Genomic DNA, 23,178 nt, shown 5'->3' on the forward strand with positions numbered 1-23,178 from the left:
TTCGCGGCTGCCAGCTGGTCATCCCTCGCTCAGCTGTCAAAGACATTCTTCGTTGCCTACACTCGTCTCACCAGGGAGTGGAGAAGACAAAGCGACGCGCACGCCAGGCGGTGTTCTGGCCAGGCTACACAAACGACATCACCACCACAGTGGAGACATGTGAGAAATGTCAATATTATTGTCCGAGTCCTTTGCCAGAACCTCTCGCTCAAGAACCCTTCCCTCCCGCCCATTTGAGATAGTGACGAGCAACTTGTTCCAGTTCGGTAGTCACCATTTTCTTGTATACGCAGACCGACTTTCGGGGTACCCCCTCCTTTCACGATTCCCGTCCAACCCGTCCTCGTCCGATCTCATCCATGAATTTCGGATTTTCTTCTCCCTTATGGGCGCACCCAACATTCTTCGGACCGACAACGGACCCCAGTATCACTCCAGACTCTTCGTCGACTTTCTCACTGAGTGGGTGTAAAATGGACTCCTTCTTCCCCCCATCATCCCCAATCCAACGGCCATGCGAAGTCACAGTCAAGATCATTAAGCATCTTGTGGCAAACATGACGGTAATATCAACAGCGACAATTTTCATGCTGGACTCCTTGAACTCCGAACGGACCCCGACAGGATGGACTCTCACCCGCCCAACGTCTCTTTGGCCACCCCCTGCGATCCCAGGTCCCATGTCATTGGCGATCTTTTTGCGCCGAAGTGGAGCAGTCGGCTGAGGAAGCCGACAAACATCGTCTGGAGATCTCTCACAAAAGAAAATCTTACTTCGACCGTTTTACCCGACCAGAGAGGCAATCCCATCGGGCACATCCGTCCTCGTTTCAAGACCCAACACCAAACGATGGGATTCTGTAGCCACTATAGTGGGCAAACCTAATCATAGACGGTACCATCTTCGTTTTCCATCTGGACGAGTCTATGGCGAAACGTCAAATTTCTTCGACGTCAACGCACCGAATCCAGCGACCCACCCAATCACCCACCCACAAACCTCACGACCCCGACCTCGAAGGAGTATCCGACCATCCAAAGCCCCAGATCGTTTAAAATACTAGTTTATACACATTTTTCTCAAACATTGTTTAAACTCAAAAACAAAGGGCATGGTATGATCCTACTATCTACTTCTTCCAATCCTTCCTTCTCCCCAGACTGTCTCCGATCTATGACTAAAGGAAACAGGTTCTGGGGACTCTCGATCCACCTTTTGCCTCGACCACATGTTTCAGTTTCGTCTCTATGAATAAAGATACTTGTTAAGTTGAACCGAGTGCATTCCCTCTATTAATACCCCGAGTCTACAACCTCTTCCACGGCCTTGGCAGCCACCAGCTTGGTCCCAGATAAGCGTCGAGCTTTGGAGAAGACTGGATGGCCAGAAGTGGGGAGATGGTGAAAAAACGCCTTGTTTAGGAGTCACGTTGTTAAAGGTTGGAGCTAACAACTCTGGGAACTGATTGAGCAGTTTGACGAAAGGATCCGCAGAATTATCGCGAACAACAGTGAGAGCCGGGGCAACGGCCCGGCCCAAATACCCTTGAATTGAGTGCCGAGATTGTGGATCGTAAAGACGTTGACGAGCCATATCCACCATAAGGTTGTTGCAAGAGAGGAAATCGGCTCCCAGAATAGCTTGATCCAAATCGGCCAAGTAGATTGTCCAAGAATAACGAACATTTTCGAATAGTAATTCGTGCGACACTCTGCCATAACTGCGGATGATTGACCCATTAGCCGCAGTAAATGACGGAGAACCTCGAGAGGCAGAACGAACAGAACGTGTAACGGGCAGGATGCTTACTTGAGCTCCAGAATCAACTAAATACGAAACATTGTTCATTTTATTAGTGACAAACAACAACCGACCACCAACACTACTTATTGATGGTCGGGACAACTCGTTTCCCTGGAGCGAGTGGAGTTGGGATCTACCAAGCTTGGTCATAGGGCCTTGGACCGTCTTCCCGTAGGAGCACGGGCCTTCGCAGCGATGAGCTTTGTCACCCCATCGCTTATGGAAGCGGCAGACTTTGTCCCGGACGACGGGTGGGATACCTTGGTGCCCGCAGAGACGGCATTGATGGACAGACCACGTTGACGGATGGTTCAAGGATGATACCAGTTTGTCTGCCGCCAATGCCAAATCACGGCAAGAGGTTGAATCCAGCAGCGGGACCAGATGAGACGAACATCCTCTGGAAGTTGATCCATGAATAGAGTCTTGAACAGGAAGCAGGTTTCATGCCCCCCTAACAAACTGCGCATCTCATCCATCAGAGTCGATGGGAGCAATCACCCAGTGGAGCTACCCTGAGGAGACGACGGGCCCTCTGGTACGATGATAACGTGAAAGACGAGAGGAGCCTGTCCTTCAAAACAGTGTACCTTGTCCCAATCGGGGGTGGGGCAATGATCAAATCCTCAACACGCTTGGCCGTAGCGTGATCCAGAGAGGACAACACATGGTGGTACTTTTGTTTCGTACACCGTAACACCCTTCAGCACAAAAGAGAGACTCGGCTGCCGCGAACCAGACAACCGGGCCCTCAGACCAAAAAGCGGGGAGATGTACCGATGCTGCAGAAAACGACCGGCAATGGATGTGAGTTGGTCGTTGGAAGGGAATCCGGTCGGGGCTCAGGTTTCTTCGGGGATTTGGAAGGCATGACGACTAAACGAGCCGTCGGAATGTAACGTCGGGGTCACCAATGAAGCGGTCACAATATCCGGTGTTCTTCGTTCCGTTTATTCAGATCGATTGCCAGCATAAAATACGAATTAACCATACGAGTCCTGAGTCTTGTTCGTGAGTTGTCGTCAACTGAAGCGCCGCCACAAATTATACTTTACAGCAATTAGTAAAGCCAGTGACAACCAAAACAAACCAAAAGAAGAGATAAAACAGCAATAACTTCTTGATGCTACACGGATGTAAATTAAAAAAGTCCCCATCATGGCAGAGCAACTTAAGAAGGAAGTAAATGAGAACCCAATTGATCAAACGGCTAAAGTGTGCAAATTCCCAGAACTCATCATGTACTCTTTGGATGAAAATACGTCTTAAAAAGCCATTTTTTATTTCACATTCTGTCATTTTGGGTACCTAGGATTTTGAGGTTTTGAATTTATTTCCAAATAGCCGTGAAAAATGTCCTTATCTCGGCAAGTCTAGAGCCACTCTAATAGAAGTCCCAAAACGTCGTTTCCATTGTACTGTGGTTCTTCAGTTCACCCCCAAGGCGGCTTTTCCTGTGTTATGCATTTACTTCATTATTGTTGAATTCCGCAAGAAAATAAATCGGGTGCAAGATTTTTTTAATTTTATAGTCTCTACGACCGTAAAATATAATAATTTAGATGATTCGGAAGGTTCAGATTCACAATTGATGCAACCTTACCCTGGATTGGCAAAAGTGATGCGTACTTTTTGCTAAACTACCATTTGCCAAGCTTCAACTTAAGGGAGAGGTAAGTGTAATTTCATTCATATTCATGTCCTTCGTTTAAAAATGTCAAGTTTAATGGAATTGATAGTAGAATAAAAATTGAAAGTGTTGTTGAAAACATGAAATAACAAGAATGTTGGCATTCAAAAACATGCACCGATACGAACTTGGCATTCCTGAATGGGCGGACACAAACTTCTTTACTAAATTCCAACGCGCCTTCAGGCATACATCCCTGCTTTATGCGTCAGACCAGGGAGGTAATATTAGGTTAAATCAGGTCGAGTTTGATTACACGTTTGAATCAATACTCGAAACATCTGTTTGATGAATAAATGTAGACAAGTAACCCTAAAAATGATAACACAAATGTAATGAAAATAGGCTCCACTTGTACCTAAAGTCTCTCACCATCATCATTATAAACAGTTTACAAAACTATATACAGTCACCCTTCAGTATCGCCGTTTCCAGCTCATGTGCATTGAACGTAGAAACCTTTGACTTGCCTTCAGGACTGCCAAAGTGAACTTCAAATATGGCCCAATTCATCTCAGAAAAAGGCGATGAAGTTAGTATCATCCCATTCACTCAACAACACGCACACAAAAAATATTTCGTTGACAAAATAAGTTTCTTACTCCATCCTAGAATTAGAAACTAAGTCTTAACATTTGCTATGACAAATGTTGTAGGCGCACATTTTGGCATCCCTGTTAACACAGCCGGAAGCAGGGTTGCGTTATCAGAGATTGTCAACCTTCCGGCCCGACTAATTCGTCATTTTAAGGGCCTTAAAGATTATAGATCTTTTTTAAAATGCACACAATTCATTTTCTTGCTACGTTTTACAACAATGAAGTAAATACATAACACAGGAAAAGCCGCCTTGGGGGTGAACTGAAGAACCACAGTACAATGGAAACGACGTTTTGGGACCAAAAATCTCATGCGCGTACTCTTCTATTATAGTGGCTCTAGGCAAGTCCTGTCACAAACAACAATAGTAAACGTAATTATGATATAACGGTGGGGGCACCTGTTGTAGAGGTACAGTTATAATACGGTAGAACTTCCGAGCAAGATTGATTGGCTCTGCCAGCTTTGCCTAAGTCCACAATGGAAGTTGATAAACCCAAATGATTTCACCTTCTATTTTTCTATTTTATTATTGAGCCACAAATAATTTTACATCATTGGACACTCATCTATCGTTTACAAATGATATGGTGCAAAATGCACCAACTATAATCACGAGTTATGGCCTAACCCTTTGATTACATTGGAATTACAGTTATCTGTGTATTTGTGATTGAAAATTCCATAAGTATCATTTCAATAACAAATTCTCCTCCACCTATCTAAATTATAGTGTACTGGTACGAATACTTATCCATTTGGTAAGATGAAAGAGAATCAATGCAAGTGAGGATAAGAAAAAATGTTGAATTTTGGAACTTACATTTGAGCTTGGAAAATCTGCATGATTTGACGAATATTCAAACCCCCGTAATTTAGGAAAAAACTGAAGAAATCCGTAATTGTGGACCCAAACATCATTCACCATAAAAGGCAGAGCAAACATAGTCAGACTCCTAAAGGCAAAGATGGTATTCATTGCAGCGGTAGTCACCACGCCATGGGTTAACTGGGCGCCCACAACCATGTTTAGCGCTGGTTGGTCAAGATTGAGGTGCAGAATTTGCCTTTGATTGGGAAATCCTCCTGCCATTATAAGATAAGTCTCTCCGGTACCTGGCAAGATATACTTTGTGCACACACTCCGATGAAACCCTGAAATTTAGATTTCTTTCATTAGTGATTTGTGTTTAGTATCTCATGTTTTTTCTAGGTTTTAATATCTAACTTTGGACATGGACATGGGATAGTCAAATCACAAACACTGAATTGAGTTTCGTTTGCTATAACTTATTTGGCTTAGACCCAGGGCTTGTGAACGAGTTGCGTTGGGACGGAATTCAAGGGCCAAAATTGCATCTCATGATGCCCTAAACCATGAACAACTTGAATATGGACGGGGACGCTTAGTTTGGGAATTAGCTTTTCGCGATTGAGTTAACGCATTATGTTCTTCTTCAAATGAGAATGATCCCAAGCTACAACAATTACTCATCTTAATTTTCAGCTTGATCGAGTTACTGGATCAAAAGTTATGCCGTCTCGGAAGGCACTACAAAGCTCTTCAATGAATGAACGAACTAGCCCTCTTGTGGTAATTGATTACCAGAAGAGGGCTAAGTCATTCATTCTGTGCTCTGTTATGTACTGCACTTTGAGAAGGCATAACTTTGGACCCAGTCGTTTGATTGAGCTGACATTTGAAATACGCAATCGCAGGGATCTGGGGCAAGCCTCATTTGAAGAAGAATTTAATTCATGGACTCGAATTGGAGTTGCTAATTTTCAACCTTACCATCCCCGTCCATACTCCAGTGGTTCATGCCTAAACCTACCGTCCTACTAGTTTCAGTGTACATGAAAGAAATGAAGAAGCAAGGGGTGGATAGTATAGATCTTCGAAGAAAAAAAGGCTCTCTGCAGACCAATCTCAAGTGGTATCAGAAATGATATCTTTGCTTTAGCTAACATGCATGGAGATCAGTTCTCTAGTCTGTTTGCAAATCCATAGAGTTTAGATGCAAAAGTTCATTGCTCTCAAGATGAGTGAGTCTGTTGAGATTGACGAGGCGAGTCAAGTTGAGCACTTAGACGATTTTGTAGTCCCAGATCAAGATGCTTTACAGGCCCCCAGAGACCTGAGGCTTTCGACCTCTCCTGGCCCTGCCGATGTGACATCTCAGTCGCTGAAGAGATGCTCTATGCTCCTTGCTCCTATCTCCTCGTACTTGATGCGTTCCATCTTGGATCAGGGCAACAAGTTCCCATCCTTTTATAAAGCTTGCTCATGTTGTTCCGATTTTCAAAGGGGGAGATAAGTTGCTCCCCAGTAATTTTAGCCCGATTTCTCTCACTTCGAATACTGCGAAGTTGCATGAGAAAATAATGAAATTCAAACTTGTAAAAGTTCTTGATATCCATCAAATCAATCCTCCTCGCCAACACGAGTTCTGAACACATTTTTGCACGGTTACCCAACTGATTCAACGTATGGAGCAGGTCATTGAGGGGCTAGAGGGTCATGAGTCAGTCGATATAGTCTATCTTGACTTTACCAAGGCCTTTGACAAGGTAGATCATGGTCTTTTAATGAACAGGCTACAAAAGATTGGGATCCAAAGCAAGGTTCTCAATTGGTCGAGAAGTTTTATTTCTGGTAAGAAGCAATGGGTTAAGGTTGAGGGTCCCTTAAGTGACACACATGATGTCATATCGGGTGTCCCTCAGGGCTCTATTTTAGGTCCTCTCCTTTTCATCATCTTTATTGCTCCACTTCAAAAACTTAGTAGTAGTAACGTCAGTGTCTCTTCCTATGCTGATAATGCAAAATTAGTTTGAGGTAGGAATGGTCAGAATCCTACTAGTCTGATAGAGGTTCTAGACCAAATAGCAACCCAAAAGTAGATTTGGTCTAGAACCTCTAAGGGTATTATGGCCTTGAATGGAATGAAATTCCGTTGAATGACCTTTGGGTCGACGCGATTAGGCTCTCCACTATTAGGTGATAAAGGTAAGGGCATTCAGCAGGTCTCATCCGTCAAGGTCTTAGGTGTAGTCCTCCAAAATAATGAAATGTTCGATGAGCATATCCAATTGAAAGTTGTTAAAGCTTTTCAAACATGTGGTTGGATACATTGCACGTTTAAGTCCAGCGATAGTATCACGATGCTAACTCTGTACAAGTCGATTCTCCAGCCGCATCTTGAATATGCCTTGAACATTTGGGCTTCAATTAGTATAGCAGGTTTGCAAAAGCTCTAGCAGGTCCAAAGCTGTTATGCTAGGAACATCAAAGCAATGAGAAAACTTTTCTGTTAGAAAAGGCTCGAAAGTTTGGGACTGTACAGTGCTCAGAGAAGGTACGACAAGGTTTCTGATACTGTACGTCTTCAATAGCAGCCATGAGCTCTTTCCCAACCCAGGATTTAGGGCCAATTCTAGTGACCGTAGAGGCTTAATGTGTGTATTGAGAGCACCCTCAAGCCCTCGTAAATCCATGCTAGTTCAAACAATGAAGTCCACTTCTCTTCTTTCTCGTGCTCCTGAATTGTTTAATTTGCTACCTTTTAATATTCGTAGGGAATACGTAGGCCTTGTTGATCTGGTTGCATCTTTCAAGTCGGACTTGGACAAATTTTTAGATAGCATTCCTGATCAACCATACGGTATATTCAAGGACTAGCTTGGTCTGCCAACTCAAATTCATTGGTAGACGAAATATCATACAAATATTGAATTGTATTGAATAGAAGAATTATAGCCTTTCATTTTAATAGTATTGGGGATTAAATTCCCTGTAGCGGTTAGAAAAGCCCGTGAAAAAACTACCAAAAAAATCGTTGGTCGATCAAATAAAATATATAAATAAAGTTGAGTACAGTAAATAAAATATATAAATAAAAGTTAAGCACAATGAATAAATGTCTCTTCTGGAACTGCTGGGAATGGAATTCCCAGCAGTTCACTCCCAGCGGTGAGGAAGTCTGCGAAAAGCAAGTACAAAAAGAAACAATTGAAGAAACCAAAAAAAAGAAAAAGAGCAAACCCATTTGGAATCAATACACTGTAGAACAATGATATGATCAAATGGTTGGAAAATATCTTGCTTTGAAGTCGAGCTGAGTGTCTAGGGACTGGAATGAGAGTAGTGGTCCAAACACAAGTTCAGCTGAAGAGTCGTTATTGTAAGGAAACCTAAACTTGACAATCATCTGGAATTCACCCTCAACGTCAAGACCAACCATTTTTCCTACTTTTAGAATAATACTTGATTTTCAATGAACATTGCAAGCAAACTAACTGACCATGAAAAAGCCCGTTTATTCACCCACACACGAACATCACGGAGACTACACTGCGTAACAATCAAGGAGTAATAGAGGAAGTCACAACTAGGTGCGAAGTTCCCTAATATTGAAAATCTAAAAAAGGCAAGAGCCAAATAATATGCATTTTGCGAGCTTCAAAACAAGAAAACTCGTGATATTTCAGATATCTTTCGTTTATTATGTTTTGCTTTTCATTTATTTCAGTAATATCTGAAATTTGCTAACACCAATGTAGCTATGTTTAATACATATTTTTACCTGGCGTTGGTAGAGTTTTGTATAGGTTCACAACCTCTTTAGTTACCAAGTTGAAAGTTGTGATGATATTTATTGGCAGGCCAGTTTCAAAACTGAAAAAGAAGATATATTTGGATATGAATTATGAATTTATGTTAATATGATATTTTTAGTACTACTTTAGAGCGTCTTCGGTCAAAAATATGTTTGTGCAAAATCTCTCCAACTTCTCCAACTTTTTATCTTTTGGAACACTTTTTATCCTTTTCGTCATTTCGGTTGCATTCATTTTCTTCTTTACTTTTCTCCCTATTTGGGGACTTCTGTTATTTAGTGCCTTGCAGCATATTTATATGATGAATAAGAACTTCAGATACTTCAAGATTTTGAGAATCATATTTTAGCTTTTATCTCAAGGGAAGGAAAAATCATTTGATTAATCATAGTAAAATTTCCCAATATCTTCACAAACTGTCTCTTTCCAATGATCTATGTGCAACCCAATACCTAAATCATTTTTGTTGATAAAAGCCTCCTAAGCAATGGTTCCAGTCTTCACAGGAGAATGCAGCATTGACAACAATTGAAAAATTATCTTTATATCATACCTTGCAAGAATGGAAACTCTAATATCTTGCCTTTTACGAGTATTGTTTTTAAAACAGGTAAAACGAGGAACTTTTATAATGGTTCGAATTTTATTTACCCCGTACGTCAAAAAGAACAGGATATCTGGACCAAAAAGTTTGAAAAGCTCAAATCTCTGGCTTTGACATTTTTTACTCCTCCTGAGATGCAAGAGGTCCTTAACAATCCCCCCTTGAATGGTAAATCACTTTTTACAAGCTTTTTCGTTAAAAAAAATGCACTCCTGCTAGCTCCGGTGACCTCAACAGTCTCAGGTTCGGATAGGTCCACACGGAGGAGGACGGCAACGGCTTCCTGATTTGACATTTGATAGGGTTCACTCTGAGATTTCGAAGTTTTGTCTTTCAAGAGTGGGGAGCTGTTAGCTGCTTTGCAATAAACGTTTATAAAGCTTAGAATAAAAGAGGAGATCTATTTCCCCAAACTTGCTCCTTTGCTTACTTGAAGCCACCAATCCCGTAGACTAGATTGCCATACGTAACCAAACATTGCTCAGCAGTGACCGATCTGAAGTCTCCCTATTGCGCCCACAGATCAGTGTCCACATCATAAGAAAGAATTTTGGTTGACCCTCCCCAGGGGGTCTGGCCTCCAAAGGTATATAATTTTCGGTCATGTACTACAGCACCTGCTCGAACCACTGAAACTGAAGCACTGCTCTTTCGGGTCCACTCCAAAGTCTGCGAGCTCAAGTCCAAACTCCAGCAATCGGCTGAAACAAGAGACGAGAACAATTATGTTTTAAAAAATCTGACACATTTAATGGCCTCCTTGACGACGGTGAATAAGAGCTTAATCATTGTGGTACTATTTAGTGGTCTTGGAAATTGCTATTACTCCAATTCAATCATCACACTTTACATATGTCAATATTTGAGGAATCTTTAACATTTCAGCCAATACTAGATGAATCCACTTTCAAATAAAAAAAACTGAAAAGCCTACTAAGCTCTTATCATCTCACTAGTCTTTAGCCAACTGTTTAAATCAAGATCGGGCATTCTAACCCTCACAGGCCATCTTTGATCATCTTCTAGCGTTTCCTGCCATTTTCTACCCCTTTCTGTCATTTTCTGCCATCAAGTTCAAAGTCCAAAGATGTTTCACTAAGAACATCGCAGGATTGAGAGAATTGTGAGAGACTAAAAGAGTTGGGACTGTACAGTGTTCAGAGAAGGTACGACAAGGTATAAAATACTGTACGTCTTCAAAAGCATTCATGAGCTTTGTCCCAACCCAGGATTTAGGGTTAATTCTGGTGACCAAAGACGCGTAATGTGCATTTTGAGAGCACCTGCAAAGCCCTTGAGAATCCAGGCTAGTTCGAACAATGAAGTCCACTTCTCTTTGTTCTCGTGCTCCTTCATTGTTTAATTTGCTACCCTCTAATATTCGTAGGGAATACGTTGGCCTTGTTGATCCTATTGCATCTTTCAAGTCAGACTTCGACAAATTTTTAGATAGCATTCCAGATCACCCCTACATTCAAGGACGAACTCGGTCTGCCAACTCAAATTCGTTGGTAGACCAAATATCATATAAATATTGAATTGTATTGAATAGAAGAATTATAACCTTTCATTTTAATAGTACTGGGGATTACATTCCCTGTAGCACTTAGAAAAGCCCGTGAAAAACAAAACAAAAAATAGGGAGAGTTGCAGAAATTGCTGTTTGTACATTGGACGATGTGGCCGGTATCATTGACAGCTTTGGTGGATTTCCAAGCCATTGAATTAATGCGATGGAGATGGTTAAAAGATGGTTAGACTCGACGTAAAGCTGCTCCTAGAAACGACAAATCACACGTCCCCTTTATCAATTTTGAGGGTGTTAGAAGCGTAGTGGTTAGCACAGTTTCCTAGCATGTGAGAGGTTCCTGGTTCGATTCTCCTCCCCGACCTGTCTAATGAAAACTTTTAGACGCTAACCACACCTACTGACGGAGAGGTAAACTGATATTGGCTATAATACACTGCCTCTTGGAAATATATACGCATGATGTGATGGCTAGCTTCGCTGTCCGGGCGAGGTTCAACCATCCGAACCTATCTCCTCAAATACAAACTATCTTCCTCGTTGAAAGAAAACTTCTTGGCCTTTCAGTAGCAGACGCAAAAAACATCAGCTGAAAAGTTCTCTAGAATTTTGCATTTGAAGAAGTTGCCACGCCCTGCAAGCAAAGGTATGTGTTGAATGAAATTTCATGAGGTCGAGAAACATTAGTATGGTGGTGTCGCATTTGGTCCTGAGCATTTTTTTAAGATTGTCGATCCCTCAATGGGAAATTGATCCATATGAAATTGCGAGAAGAAAATATTGAATCCTGTCTCACAGGAACGAAATTATTCACAGAGTGGACAAGATTCCGTGGCCTTTTCTGGTTTGAGGGCCATATCAAATTTGAATGAAGAAGAGACGTTGATAGGAACAAGATTAGAGGAATGGAGTTTGCCAAGTGAGAGTGCACTGAGGTGGAAGTCTGCAAGATTCAGAACCTTTGTTGGTTGAGTTTGTGATTGCGTGTTGTGTTCTCAGCGGTCAGATACTCCACAATCAGAGTTGCTGCAGAAGAATCCATTTCTTCCACCCAATTGATGAGGGCAGATCACACTGTGGCGAATTCAAATTCTTTTATTTCTTCTTATACCTAATATGTCTTCTTAATGCAACACAAATTAAGCTCAACTAAAGGGTTGGCTCCCAATAATTTGAGGGTAGGTGGTCTTGCTACTTCTAGTTGGATTCGATATGAACCGAATTTTCACATAAATGGACTGTTTATTTTCCTTTTCCTTTAACATAACACAATATGTTTTCTCAATGACTATACGTTCGATACTCCCCTTTCTCCTCTTTCTCCTTGTGGTCGAAAAATCCCTAACGCAAAAGATAATCGTCATAATTGGGCCGTAATCGTATTTCCACCCCCCGGCCATTACACGTCCCCAGACCGGGCAATCATTACGGTTGGTGGGCTTCTAACAAGCACAGCTTGACGATGGGTCGGACTAATTCACGGTTCTTTGTCTTGATAAGGGCTTGCACCTTTGTTGTCTGATATTGTTCGTGTTACTCGTCCAATCAGCCATTGGTTGCGCGGGAGTCCTTGCTCAACAATCAGGACTACGTCGTTAACCAAAACATTACGGTTGATGCTCCTCCATTTTGCTCTAGCTATAAGTCCGGGAAGATAATCTTCTTGCCATCTTTTCCAGATCTCGTTTACCAATGATTGAACCATTTTGAAAGTGCCTTGAAAGGAGCTCATTCGGTAGACTCCTGGTGGCAATTCTTGATTTGATCTCTGAATCAAGAAGCTGTTTGACGTTAGGGGAGTCAAATCCTTTGGGTCACTCGAAGCATATGTCAAGGGACGTTCATTCATGAACCCAGTCACTTCTGCAAAAACGGTTCTGAGTTCGGTTTCGGTCAATTTGCGCCTGATCTTGGCTTCGTCCAGCACATTGTACATTGCTCACTTTGCCCATTTCACCAACGCCTCATGAACTCCACCATGTTGAGGTGCCGCTGGAGGTTGGAATAACCATTGAATTCCTCTCTGCACTAAAGAGGACTTAAATTCGTCTCCGTTCCACATTTTGTCCAACATATGCTTCATGACCTTTTCGGCCCCCACAAAATTGGTGCCATTATCTGAATACAGACATTTTGGTTGCCCCCTTAGACAACAAAATGTCCTCAAAATGTTGAGAAAGTCGGAGGTGGAGAGGCTCGGGCAAACCTCCAAATGTACCGCTCGGGTCACTAAACAGGTAAAAATTGCTCCCCACCTTTTGATCGATCGATTTCTTGACAGTTGCACTTCAAACGGTCCAAAAAAGTCAACACTCGTATTGGTGAATGGAGGTGCTATCTGAACCCGCATTCTTGGCAATTCGGCCATTATCTGAGTCATGGGCTGGGTGTTTCGTATCTTGCAAAAGAAACATTCTTTTCCGACGTTTTTGACCAGCTCTCTACCTTTCAAAATCCAGAACCTCTGACGAACTTTGGAGAGCACATAGTCCACTCCCCCGTGATGAGATAGTCGGTGATAATGTTCCACAATCAGTCTTGTTAGTCTGTTTTTGGGAGTAAGATCGCAGGATGGCGTGAATCATACGGTAGATCAGATCGTCCAATTCTACCCCCAACCCGCAGCACTCCATCACTATCCAAGAATGGTGTAAGATTTGAGAGAGCAGAACCCTTACTAACTTCTTTCCCATTTGTCAATTCCTTAATCTCCGGGGCAAAGTCATGCCCTTGGGCCATTCTTGTCAGCATGATCTCAGCCATTTCAAAATCCATAACATCAATATGTAGATCTTGATTTCGCACTCTGCTTCGTCGAAGCCAAAGAGCTAATGGAGCTTGCCTTTGGATCCATCTTTGGAAACTCCCCTTGATGAGGGCAAAAATCATTCCCACTTGTGGATCTACCTTCACTGAGAAGGAGGAAAACTCCCATTTAGGTCGAATTTCATCGGTGATTCTTTGGATATCAAGGTCTTTTGGCCAGTTTGATTCCTCCTCATAGAGAAAGGTCGGTCCATTGATCCTTTGGTCAGTAATGTCTACCTTACTTGATTCCAAAGACGATCGCGTTGCTTTGTCCGCAATGTTCATTTTTCCTGGTAAATGTCGCCATTCTTCGGGGTTGGTTAGCACTTGGCTCTCTCCAATTCGGTTGGCCACAGAAGGTTTATAAAAGGAGGAAGTTGAACGCACCCAATGCCGAACACACGATGAATCAGTCCAAAACACTCGTCTTGCCAAGTGTGATCGTAAGCTCTCCTGAACGCAAATTGCCAATCTGACCGCAAGCACTGCCGCACTTCATTCTAATTTTGCCACTGATTGTGATTTGCGTGGAGCAACCTTGGTTTTCGCCATGGCCAAAGCAACTGAGCGTTCGTCCCCATTTCTTGTTTTTATGTAGACCACGGTTGCCATAGCTTCTTCGCTTGCATCTCCAAAAGCATGCAACTCTACAACGGAGTGCTTTGGTGTGAACGGACATAAACAGCGTGGAAATTGAATATTTCTCACTGCATTAATTCTTGAACACCACTCCTTCCACCAAATGACTCCCTCCCACAGTCTGCCCGATCTATACTTGTCATTTTGAATGTTGCGAGCTTTCTTTTCCAGGTCCTCATCCCAACTGAGACCCATAAGATGAAGCTGAGACATTCTTATCTTGGCTTTGATTACAAATGGCGAATGCCATCCGAGGGGGGAGAAGAACCCAGCCAATTTGGCCAGCAGTCCTCTCATGGTCATTTTTGGTTGTTTTAGCCACTCATTACTCACGTTCAAAGCGATGGTATCATCCATTGCATTCCAAACCATTCCCAAGACTGGTGGCTTTTTCAATGGTCGGTTCTTCCAAATTAAAGCCAGCCTTGTTGCATAACCACTTTCGTAACACGAAATTGCTTTTTCTTAGCGTTCCGTCAATTTCCTTGGCCTTCCGATTAGCGTCTTCCAATGTGGGCACAGAATCTAAAAGATCGTCAACATAAAACCCATTTTGGATTGTCTCAACGGCTTCACTTCCAGCTTTCCCAAATTCGCTTGCTGTTTTTCTTAAGGCTGCGATTGCCAAGCAGGGACTTAGTCCATCCCCAAAGGTCAGCCTGTTCATCTGAAGCACTTGAATCATGTCTTGACCTGGCTTTTTCCATATAAATCGGTGTTTCTTAGCATCCTGTTCATCTAAGAAATCTTGGAGAACATGTCAGACACATCTGCAGTGTACGCCACCTCAAATTCACGGAAACGTAACAAGACCTCAGAAATATCCATCTGCAATTTAGGTCCGCAATATAAGACAATGTTCAGAATTAGTCCGTCATGTTCAGCAGAGCTATCAAACACCACGCGCAACTTTTCCTTTGCTTCAGTTTTGTACACCCCTTGATGTGGGGAGAAGAATTGGCCATTCTCCAACCTTGGATCCGGCTCAGGTTCTTGCTCTGGATTGTACTCGTATATCTTTTGAGCATAACCCCTCTCCAAATATTGGTTGATAGCCTTCTCATAGTCAGCCTCAAACTCTGAATCTCGGACAAATCTTGTGAGGAGACCACCCAGCCTTTGCTCAGCAATTCTCCGGTTGTCTTTTAGGTTCTCGACTTCAGGTCTCCACGGAAGTTTAACCACGTACCCAGACATATCTGGAATCTTCTTAATGCCGTTACTTAAATGCTTCATCATTTTAAGGTCATCTTTGGAATATGAAACTTCTTTCTTGACCTCCGTGCCCAGAGCCTCCCCGTCGAAGAATCGCTCCACCAAACTCGCGTTCACTCGCGATTTAACAAAATAACTCCAAACCTGTTGACCAAGGGTCTCATCTTTTCTTCGAGGGACTACTGGACCTCGGGCGACCCAACCCAGAAGAGTGCGTTCTGCATACGGCTCTTCCTTCGTACCCGCTCTCACTTCCAAAGGTTTCAGTATATCCACATTGTCCAACCCAATTAACACGTCAGTTTCTCCGTATGAATCACATAGAGGCAGATCCTTCATGTGTTCGAAGTGCACCTTCCAACTTGACCATTTTACTTGCTCAACACCGTTCATGATGTTATTCATGGAAAAGGCAACCACCTGATGAGTAGTTGGATTGACCTTGAAGCTAATTTTCACAGGAGCCATGATCATTTGACTTTGTCTTCCTCCAGCCCCATTGACCACCACAGGAAATTGTTTCCCCTTTTTGAAACCACATTTTTTCCTGAAGGATTCCGTGATGAATGACGTGTCACTGCAATTATCGAAGACCACTCTCGCTTTGTTTAAACTGCCATTGGTTCCCACCACATCCAGTTACGACACCAAATGAAATGATTCCCCCCGGCTTTGAAGAAGTAGCTGTCACACTCACTTCCTTTTGAACCATGTGGAGCAAAGCGTGATGACTTGATTTACAATGATCAGCTTTGCAAAAACTCGTATTCCGACATTGCGCGATGCGGTGACCCGTTTTTAGACAGCTAAAACATAGATTAAGAGTTCTCGCCCTTTCGCGTCTTGTTGCAACATCCATTTTCTTGAACATTTCACACGCCTGAATGGAATGGATTCCCTCACACATCAAGCACTGGTTTTGCTTTCGAGCTTGTGTGGTGAAGGCTGATCTATAAGTCTTGTCATCCCTTTTCGGTTTCAATCGTTCAATACCGGACGGCTTCTAACCGTTGAGATTGACTCTACGGAAGTGTCTGGCCCGTCTTTGTTCCCAACACCCAAAGTCTTGCAAACTGGTCCGTTCAAGTGTCTCGCTCCACTGTCTCCATACGGCATATTCCGAGAGAGGAAGCTTGTCAGTCAATTCTGCAATAATCATACGAGCTCCACTTTCCTCCACTCTAGCCCCGCGATGAGTGCCATCAATTGGTCCGCAAACTCTTGCATAGACTCAGAGCTGTTTGTCTTTACCGACTGAAGATTTTTGAGTTCTTGTAGGTACATTCCTTGCAATTGCTCTTGGTTCCCATATCTCTCTCCTAGGATAGCGAGAGCCTTATCATATCCACGATCTCAATTGCAATGGCGAATTAGTTCTAATTGCCGCTGACCCAAGCAGGACTTGAGGTGAGCCAGTTTCTCAGCTGAGGCCACCGCAGTTGTGTGAACAAGAGCCCTGAACATGTCCATAAATCCCAGCCAATCCAAAACATTGCCGTCGAACTTTGGAAGCCTTGACTGAATATTGGGCCTGCTATATCCCCAGTTGTCTGGCTGACCTGCCTTTTCGGAGGCTGACGTTCCTGGTTTTGGACCGCGACATGGGTTGAAGTCAGCCTTTGGAACTCCACCACGACAATTCGGGCTTGAGTTCGGATACGTCTCTTGGCTAGGGGTTTTCTCAATAGACAACGCCGTAAGGACCTTTTCCAACTCCTCCATCTTCTGTTGCTCCTCTGTTCCCTCAAGATGTTTGAGAGCGCCGTATTCTTGGTTCAGCGTAGGCTGACCCCAAGCATATACCTCAACCTCGTGCCTGAGGTCCATAACACTCACTCTTCTTGGCTCTTCTGAGCTCGTCACTCGACCCAGGGTCTTCAAAAAGTGATTCCAAGCCACTTAGGTTGAGATAGATGACGTTCATCCTGTCCATTGTTTCATCAAGGAGACCAACGTGCTGATATAGGCTCTCCAGATCTTCTTTGTTCCTCAGTTTGCTCTTGACACGATCAACTCCTTGGTTGAGTTCCTTCTTTTGTTGACTCAGAGCCTCCTGTGCTCGCTTAATCAACAGAGGTTTCCTCTCCTCGGTAGATTCCGCACCCCTTGAGGATCCCTGGATAGATCCAACCTCCGACGGTGGGTCGTTGCGCCTGGACTCCAAATGCTCCTCTACATTTTCCAAAGTCTCATGGGTCTCAACCGACAAACTTTGGATCCACTCCTCTGCTTCGTCAATAGACTCCATATCATCATGATGAGCAAACCGATCGATCATACTTTGATTGACTTCCACAGGCTGTTCCAATAACTCGTTCAACTTCGCCACATTTTTGGCTATGTGGATTCGGCTTCTCCTAGTTGAAATGTTCTCTAATATCAACTTTCTAAGGATCGTTATCCTTCGTTTTAGCACCGTCCTTTTCTTCTTCAGTGAGACGATCATTTCTCCTTGACCTAGTGTGTGCTCCATCCCGCCTAAAGAAAGGACAGCACCAGGTAGGACTCCTATATGAGGCCTCTCCTCAGGAGCTTGTTCTCGTGTTTTGGACCCGGTTGGACTATTATCCAACGGCATGACATCCAAAACTCCTGTACAATTGTCCAGCACTGATTACCAACAATCCACTCCAATCTTCTTCTACTACTGGTTCCTGTAACCGATAGACCTGATTGACAGACCAACTAGAAACGGCTTACAATTTCACTAGAACAACGGGACTTCTAGGTATCCCCCTCACTGGATCCCAGATCCGGCTCGAAGGACCACTTTGCTCTTGCTACTACTAGTTGGATTCGATATGAACCGAATTTTCACATAAATGGACTGTTTATTTTCCTTTTCCTTTAACATAACACAATATGTTTTCTCAATGACTATACGTTCGATACTCCCCTTTCTCCTCTTTCTCCTTGTGGTCGAAAAATCCCTAACGCAAAAGATGATCGTCATAATTGGGCCGTAATCGTATTTCCAGTAGGATTGTATTCTTTTTGAAAGTTTCTCGGCCAAACTGATTCAGTGGCTGCATTCAGTGACAAAACTGCCGACAAGGCGTGTCTCACGTTGATTGAACTTGAACTGTTACCGAAAAAATACTTCGTTATTGTCACTCCTTTAAAACGTCGATACCTTACTCTTACAGCTACTTTTAAAAAAACGTAACGCTTTTATTGTTAACGGTGTCGTTAAAAAGAAAAAAGATATGGCCTAAAGCTTCAAAAAGACTTGTACACGATTTTTAATGGTTTTTTCAGATAATTTGTAAAGATGACGTGAAACAATTCCCAGACATAAGAAGGTAACAAGAAACAAGTCCCGGCATTTGAGGCGGAGCTTTTAAAAGATCGGAAAGGAAACCCTTACACATTGTTTTTCTTTCCCTCGTATAAAATATAAGAAAGTTACGGTAACGGGATGGCTAAAAGGCGCTCGATTGGCGAGCTTCAACGGGCATATCCTCGTAAGGCGGAATTCGTTGCTCAAGATCCAGGAGAATTGTCATACCGATCAGCCCAGGACCCTAAGCCCCAACTCTGCATAATTGATGGCAAACACTGTGAAATGCTTGAATTGGATGGGACACTTGAAGGTGAAAGTAACATGGAGGTTGATCTGCTAACTCTGGAGTTGGGAAGAGCATTGAAAATGGCATCTCGAGTAATCCCAACGGATCTCACTCGAGCACATGAGGAACGTCAGAGAATGAAGATATAAAGCAATTGTATCACCCTTTCGAGTGACTTCTGATCAGGTAATTGTTCCTCACCATGAGAAGTTTCTGGCTTCAATCGACAAGACTAATATTTTGCAAACAATGGATTTGGCGAAAGGTTATTGGCAAATGTCGTTTGCCGTTGCACAAGAACTTGCAGCCATTGACCACCTTTTTCACCATATATGATCGTTACATGTTCCTCCGTGCACCAATGGGATTCGGATTCGTAACGAAGTCCGCTAAAAAAGTATCAACTGACGATTCCTATTCCTTCTGATGAGATTTGCCAGTTACGGGAAACACGGTTCAAAAAGTCGTCGACGATATGGGTGTTGGTGAAACAAACTCAGGCAGATTGGTATCGGTCGTTTGTGATACCCTGGAACGATGCGCTATTGGTGAAATTCTAAACATGCGATTTTATTCCATGATAAAACAACTAGGGATTTTTCGGGCCGCGAAGAAATAATTTGAACACGATCGTTTACCTACTTCAGATATATTGATGAAACTTAGAGCTAATAACAGATGGAGAGTTTTACGCATGAGGGCATATGCTTGCAACTACAAAGGTTTAACGAATTACTAATGCAAAATTAGTAAAAGATCGATAGCACTTCTGGGTCTAGAAAATTATAGCACTCACTTCTAAAATGATGATCTTTGGCGTATGGAAATTCCCCCTGATTATTTGGGTCGAACGCATAACCCCCAATTGTAATTAGAAAGGGATCCACAAATTCTGTACTAGATCCACTGCTCGGAAAGTTTGGCTTATCAGGAATGGACCCCTGTGGACAATATTTGCCAGTTTTTGTCAGCATAAAAAAAAACTGGATGAGGAATATCCTGTGGATTTTGATCCCATCGATAAGACTCCAATCAATTCTGAAAGAATTAATCTAGATGAATTCTAATTGTGGCGATGTTTGGATACTCGTTGACTAATATTAACACAAAAAATAGGCTTATAATAATCGCAAAAAAAACAATGTTCAATCAAAACAATAAAAATACCTTGATATTGATAGACCGTTGCCTCTGTTGTATTTACGATATTGGAATCCACATTCATCGCTCCCAGGTGGCAATTCATGTCCACATAGGCGAAAATGGAGCAATAACGAGAACAAAACTTACAAGCCAATTCGCAATGTTCAATGGAGTCCACGGTTTCAGTACGAAACATTTTTGTATGCCAATTGATGACTTCGGTCGTCATTTTGAATGGGCTTGAGTTTCCAAAAACATCTTGAGGATAAAACAATGGATTGTTAAGTTCTTGCACTAAATTAATAAATGTCAAAAGAGTTCATGTGTTTCCTAGAAGCTAAACTTTCAGGGCGGGGAAGGCTAATTGTCGCCTATGTTTAATGTACCACAACACCCTGTAGGACAAAGTGTATGGCTATTCATGGTATACGTAGTAATTGCAAGAGGTTCAATGAGCTTTGCACTTATTCAGTGTTTGCGTAATTTCTAGGGCTGACGCCTAGCTTCATGTTATTTGTTTTCATGAAGGAATTTCCTTGTTGGTTTTAGATTGAGGGTGCAAATACAAGGTGGAATGTTTTACTCAATAATAATGTAAAGGTCGAAAACATTGTCTCACTAAGTAACTATACTTTTCGTTTTTTCAAACCAATAATCCTTACCCCTCAAGAACAATAAGTCTGTACATATTTGGCGTACAATCTCCTTTTTTTTATTGTGCGGACTTCTTTACCGCTACCGGGATTGGAATCCCAGCAGTTCAAGACGAGAAGATTATTTAATGTACTTGACTTTTATTTATATATAGTATTTGATCGACCAACGAATTGGAGTTGGCTGATCTGGCTAATCCTTGAATATAAGGTTGATCCGGAATTTTAGTCAAAAACTTGTGCAAGTCTGACGTAAATCTTGCTACTGGATCAACCCCTACATAAACCCTACGAATATTTGAGGGCAGCAAATTGGACAATGAAGGAGCCCAAGAAAGAAGAGAGTTGGACTTCATTGTTCTTACTAGCCTGGATTCTCGAGGGCTTGAAGGTGCTCTCAAAACGTACATTAAGCCTCTACGGTCACTACAATTGACCCTAAATCTTGGGTTGGGACAAAGCTCATGAATGCTTTTAAAAACGTACAATATCAGATACCTTTCGTACCTTCTCTGAGTACCGTACAATCCCAACCTTTCTAACCTCTCGCAATACGAGAGCTCTCTCATATCCTCAATGTTCCTAGTAAAACATCTTTGGACCTGCTCGACCTTTGGCAAACCTGCTGAACTCATTGGAGCCCAAATAGGAGAGGCATACTCAAGATGCGGCTGAACAATCGACTTGTACAGAGGTAGCATCGTGACACTATCTCTGGACTTAAACGTGCGATATATCCAACCACATGTTTGAAAAGCCTTACCAATTTTCAACTGGATATTCTCATCGAACTTTCCATTGTCTTGGAGGACTACACCTAAATCCTTCATGGATGAGACCTGCTCAATGTCCTTACCTTCATCATCTAATAGTGGAGTGTCTAATGGCGTCGACCCAAAGGTCATTGAGCGGAATTTCATTCCATTCAAGGCCATGTTACTCGCAGCAACCCAGGAATAAATTTGGTCTAGGACCTTTGCCAGACAACCGGAATCCTGACCATTCCTACCAACTACCAATTTTGTATCATCAGCATAAGAAGAGATACTGACATTACTACTACCAAGCTTCTGAAGCGGAGCAATGAAGATAATGAAAAGGAGAGGACCCAAAATGGAGCCCTGAGGGACACCAGACTTGACATCATGTATGTCACTAAGCGATCCCTCAACCTTAACTAATTGTTTCCTACCACAAATGAAACTTCTTAGCCAATTGAGAACCTTGCCTTGGATCCCAATCTCATGGAGCCTGTTAACTAAAAGGCCATGATCTACCTTGTCAAAGGCCTTGGCAAAGTCGAGATAAACTACATCGACTGATTCATGGCTCTCCAGTCCCTCAATAACCTGCTCTATATGCTCAATTAGTCTTAAGATAAGATATTTTCTAACTTGAGACTTAATCACAAAGATCCTAAGCCAATTCCGGCCAACAGTGCCAAGGAAGGATCCAATAGTGGACTACTTAGAAATCCTAAAGAGGACAGTAAGAATTGTTGTTCCCACCGCATTCCTTGATTGTTAGAGCATAGATTAATATTTTACTCATTGGCGCCTAGAAATATTTTCCTAGTGTATGACACGCGTCGGGTTTTTTGAGTAACAAGTAACAATAGACAATAACTGATGATTTAATGATGTTTTTGCTTGCTTTCAATGAGAAAGATTTTTTTCTTGTAAAACGGTAAGATCGGCCAAGATCGTTGAGTTTTCTAGCAAATTGTCTGTTTGGATAGACAACTCGACCAAATATTCAAAGAGGTTGCTGTGGCCTCTTATAAGGTTTTGGTTGACCTTTCATCATGTTCATTTTCGCGCAATCCAGCCCACTGCGAGGTGGAATCTACCCATAGACCGCCTTCGGTCTAATTTCCAACCTTAAAGGGCAGGCCTTGTGTCAGCTTGTGTCTTGCATGGGTCAGCTTTGGCGGGGGGTGAAGATAGATGGGCGGGTTTTTACTTGACATGATTGGTATTCATGACCTTTCTTTCACGTTGAAACAATCTCAATCAAGGACATTGAGACGGTGAGAACTGATTGAAATGATTCAATGTACATGACAGGCCTGTAGCGACCTTGATCTGCTCGCCACCTACCGCTTCTTCCTGCTACTTGCGTATATTTGAAGGTTTTGTGCGCAAATTCAGGTGATTTTTCATGCAAATTTGCTGTCAATTTAGACCATATTTAAATGCAATTTTTGGCCGGCCCCAGTGATTAAGCTGAATCAAAATGTCGACCCCACATTTTGCAGAACGTTGCAAATATGGGATGGTTTTTTTTCTTTCGGGCATGTTTTCTG

Source organism: Tigriopus californicus, chromosome 7, assembly GCF_007210705.1.
Source record: "Tigriopus californicus strain San Diego chromosome 7, Tcal_SD_v2.1, whole genome shotgun sequence".
NCBI classification, from domain to species: Eukaryota; Metazoa; Arthropoda; class Copepoda; order Harpacticoida; family Harpacticidae; genus Tigriopus; species Tigriopus californicus.